The 5,000-nt window shown below is 38.0% G+C and overlaps 1 long non-coding RNA gene across 2 annotated transcripts in view; it reads left to right on the top strand.

The window, feature by feature from the left end:
• LOC138010431 (uncharacterized) overlaps positions 1-5,000 on the top strand; it is a 7,191-nt gene that overhangs the window by 2,002 nt on the left and 189 nt on the right. Inside the window, exons 1-2 of one of the 2 annotated variants that reach the window (XR_011124472.1) lie at positions 271-351; positions 4,121-4,333. This is a non-coding gene — a long non-coding RNA (uncharacterized lncRNA). Of the gene's footprint in view, positions 1-270; positions 352-4,120; positions 4,334-5,000 lie in introns of those variants that run through there. The other variant, XR_011124471.1, reaches the window with a different exon arrangement.

The raw sequence follows: 5,000 nt of genomic DNA, 5'->3' as shown, positions 1-5,000 counted from the left end.
TGACAGTTTTATTCTACGAAGACTAGCCTACGAGCAGGCTCCCAGTGGTTCGAAGTACATGAAGAGCATGCTCGACTGCCAAAACCCGATCGAAAAAATCTACTGTACACACATACATGTACAGTAAATCGTTGATAAAACGTACTTAAATTCGTCGAGAATGATCGAGAGGGTATAGCAGTACAAAAGCCCTTAACGCGGAAACACGTGATCTGTCAAAGTAAAAGAATGTTCCGCCCACATCATGATTTAAAGACTATTGGGACGAAGGCGACAAGCGCTATTAATACCGCGTAGCTCATTCCTTCAAAAACAAAGCACCCATTGAATATCCCGGAGCAAAGGAGATAGGTAGGTTGTTAGTAAAGGGTAGTATTATGGTTTATTGCACGCTTTTTGTTTAGTGGTCATGAAAAAAATTCCAACAAAAATTTCTCAGTCCAATTCTTTATCCAATTAAAGGAAATGAATGAATCACCTCTCCTGGCTCCGTGCGCGCTTGTAAAATAATAGAAAAAAACAAATTCAGTCATAAAACATGACTCTATTTGATGAAAAACTTGAATCTTCGTTCCGACTTCAATACTATAAGCGACTTTCAGAACGAGTCAGAATACAAGAGATGTTATTACTAGTACTAGCTATCGCTAAGTGCCAACGAAACAGTCAAGATAATACATAGTTCTCAGATTTGTATCAGAGTTCCAAAATACCCAACAATAGTTGTAATTTTTTTTTCGAAAGTACTGCAACTCAACTTATCTGGTTAGCAATAATACAATAATAGAAATTGCACACTTTGTATCTCCAACAACAATGTAGGTGTCAACGTGTTTTGCAATAATATGGAAAATACTGCAGTAATTTTTGAACGGCCGTAATTTTAACAGGAATATACAATAATTGGAACAACTTCAAAATACCTCGCCACAGCTAGCCACTATTGTTTCCCCTATGCGGCATCTTCTAAAGAACGAGACTTAATACAATAGAGCTTATTCTTATTCAATGAAATGCAAATAAGTGGCGGGGTATTCTGAAGTTTAGCCCAAATATTAACTTGAATAAAATCAATGCCATGTAAAAAATCGCCAAAGCGTTTTCAGACTTTTCAGTGTGGAACATGTAACAGGGAATCAAACTCTATCGCACATGAAAGTTGTTTCACTCGTAGAATTGTTATTTTGCAAGATACGGCCATGAATCGCAAGTCAAATTGATCGCTTTATTGTGTACTTTGCAGACAACATATTTTCTTTGAAAATTAAATTAAATTGTTCATGACTCAATGGTTACAAAACGAAAAACAAACTGCTCTACATTGACAACAGCGGCCGATAAGGACACGTACGCCGGTTTAGTTGTGAGATCGTTCACTCAATATAGAACACGATGGTTCGAAAATAAACATTGAAGAACACTCAAAGCAAGTGTACACAACCAATGGTCAGGGAAATGGGAAAAAATTGTTTTCACTCACCTCCGAACACAAGATCATCATTAGTGGCGCGCGTCATGCAAGTTTGGCTATTGACGTCACACATCAAAACACGCGTTTTCATTGGTCCCCACTAAATCTCCAGGGAATCTTACATTACACTACGTAGCCTTACATTACACTTTTCTCAGCACGATCGAGAATTTTTCTGCCTGCTGCAACACTTCGCACGGCATTACGCTGGCCGCCTCGCAAACCTCGCGTCTTCGCTCGGCTTGCTCGTTGGCAATTATGCAAATACGTGGCGGAGTATTCAGCAGATAAGCTCTACTTTTTTTTAATTTTATACTTTTCTGTCTGCTCTTTTGGTGGAACAAATTTTATCCTCACTGTTTTTAGTCTTTAAAAATCTATATTTGTGAAAGAGCAATCTTTTTTTTAAAATTAGATTAGGATGACGTGGCCTTAGTGATTAAATAAATTAAAACCCACAATAAGATACTATAAGTAATCATACCAATGTTTACGATCTCCGAGTTTCGCAGTAAGAGTTTGACAAAACTGTATTACCTTTCTTTGCCCTCTCTGTTGCTGGCGTTCTTTTAAAGGGAAGCTATGCCACTATTTCGTCATCTCTCAAAGTGCAGGAATGGTCCACCCTTAATTCAATTAATTCAATGGGTGTCAGTAAAGAGGTGACTGGGTTTTGTGAACAACCTGATCGATTTCCAATGTACAAACAGTGGAGGAAAGGAAAAAAACCGTGTTTCTTCAAGTTTTTTGCAACGATTGATAAACGGTTGTTGACAGTTTTATTCTACGAAGACTAGTCTACGAGCAGGCTTCCAGTGGTTCGAAGTACATGAAGAGCATGCTCGACTGCTCAGATGCGCAGGCTAAACAAAGGCGAAAAGGTGTTGTCAGATGCGGTTTCACAGTCAGTGGCCACCTCTTCCTATTTATCTAGGAGGTATAGGCTGCCGAAACCCGATCGAAAAAATCTACTGTACACACATACATGTACAGTAAATCGTTGATAAAACGTACTTTAAATTCGTCGAGAATGATCGAGAGGGTATAGCAGTACAAAAGCCCTTAACCTACACGGTTGAATGAAGTGGTAGAACACTTTTATGCAGTCTCTATTAGTTACACCGGAATTGATCGAGTTTCGCGGATAGAAGCGAATCACATTTTTTAGATTGTACAATACAGCTTTTAATAGTGTGGTTGACAATTTAACACCTTTTTTTTGGTATGGGTATCCAGATTTAATCAATGCATTGAAATAATCTCAATTTTCGCTGCCATCTTGATTTAGGGGGAAAACAGACTGTTTAAATTAGAGTAGATGGATTTTTTTGTCCAAATATATTAAGCTTCTATAACCACTTTACAAAGCGATGGATTGCACAAATTTCACACAATAATCATTCCACTTATCTTATTTACCCATCCGGTTGATATGCAAATAGCTGAACGGGTATGCTACAGTTTATCACCCATAAATTATTACAAAAGGTCCAACATCCGAAAATTGGATGTTGATAATCCCTTTATGGCAAAATAGATAGAAACATGCTTTTTTGCATGGTTTAACTAGCAAGTGTATTTTGCATATTTAAAGAGCGTTAATTTAGAAACACAGAATGATAAGGTAAAATACGTTTTTTACTTTAAATAAAAGGCTTCCTTACCACGCTTGAAATTCATTTCAGTACGGCCCTGCTTTCACCGCTTTCAATGGTTATAAAGTCGTGAAATGACTTTTGCCACTTGGGTACACGAATCTTGGTATCACGGTTGAGTTTTAGTTTGTCTTTTGTTTCTTTCCGAGTTGTTTTGAAACATGGCAACTTAGAATTGAACAGAAACCGGATGTAATTGATTTACAATCCTCTAGGCCCTTTATTGCTTAATTAACGATGAGTTAAAATATCACAGACAGAGTCAGTATGAATATTGTTTTCACAGTTTTAAGGAAAATGTAATGGCACTGTCTCTTTATTAGCCTGATAACCGTGAAAGTTGGCATCCAAATCTTGCAAAGCAAGAGGTTTTTAGTTCATTTTGAATATCCATTTATTCATAACGGATTAATTGAGATCTTTTGACAAAAGACTCAGAATGAAAACAAAGGGAAATTTGAGCTCAAATCACAGATGTCATAAGTAACTGTAAGGTAGCTCAAAATATGCCTTCTTTTAAAACTCTAGGTAGGTAATGCTATGCAGTCTTTCGTCAGAGAAGCTACACCTTGTAAGAAATGAAAGCGTGAGAATGCGGAAAACGTGAGGGAGAAATCCTAACCCAACTCGAATCTCACTTCGTCATTGCTTCTCAGTACAAAATGTGTTTTCTCCATAACGCACAAACACGGGCAGGTTTTGCAGTCTTCATCTTTTACGTATCTTCAGCCATTGCACTGTAAATTACAGCCCAGATGCTATGCCTATCATACATTTCTTACTATAGATCGCGGTAAATAGTCACCACTTTGCACTGCTGATTCAGTTTATCATCTACGTACAGTCTTAGGGTTTTCTAAAGCGCATGCGCCTCGAAGGTCTCTATGAGCAGTGAGCACGAGGCCGTTGTTTTAAAACACACAATTAAGCCGAAAGGAAAAGTGGGAGCTTTTTCTTGGTTCGAAGAATAAAAAATTTACTTCTTTCCTTTCAGGAAAACAAGAAGACTTTTCAGACAGCAACACACAAAGTTACATACTCAAGATTCTTCGGTTTTCACACAATCAAAATGAAGAAAATAGTTCACGTCATTCTTGTTGCTGTCTTTGTAATCGCCGGTTTGGTTGTGGAGACTGACTGTCAGGGACCACGATTGCCACCATCACCACAAGGACTTATTGCGGAAAGAATGCAGTTGCAGGAAAAGGTTGGAATGTGATAGAGCGGTTTTCAAATGAGTGTCGTAAAACCAAAACCAAATTAATTACTTTGGCCAATCAAGAAGGACGGAGACAATCCAGTAAACCAATCAAAACTCGAAGTAATTACAGGTAGCCGACACAAAGCGCGGGAAAATGTGCACTCGCGAGCCACGATTGGTTTTGGTTTCACTTCTGATTGGTTGAAAAAGTGGCGCGAGCACTTTGAACCAACCACTGAGTGAAGTAATCATAAACCCAAGCAATTCGCTAATTACTTTCGACACTCAATCGAAAACCGCTCTATGTACCTTGGTTGAGTTTATTTTTGTTGAAAATGGATACGCTGACTTGCTATTCATTTTGGAAGGGGTCGTCGATACGAATCGAAATTTTTACGAATCTTCTTGTGGATGATTTCATTCCGCATCACATTTCCTTTTTTAAAAAAACTTCGAGGGCCGAGGAAATGCTTCATTCTGTCTCAAACAAAAGAAAACTGCCTTATATTTTTTTGCACAGAAACATACTGAAATCATTTTCCAAAAAGCTTGAACTTCCACTTCGACAGTATTGTTCAGAGACGCACAAGTGGCGAGAGTTCGAAACTTGTAAGCAATTTTGTCATGTTGACAAGGTTGACCAGGAAAACACAAGTTTTAACATTTATCTTAC

The sequence above is a fragment of the Montipora foliosa genome, chromosome 7 (genome assembly GCF_036669935.1).
Source record: "Montipora foliosa isolate CH-2021 chromosome 7, ASM3666993v2, whole genome shotgun sequence".
Lineage (NCBI taxonomy): Eukaryota > Metazoa > Cnidaria > Anthozoa > Scleractinia > Acroporidae > Montipora > Montipora foliosa.
This window is presented reverse-complemented; position numbering and strand designations above follow the sequence as displayed.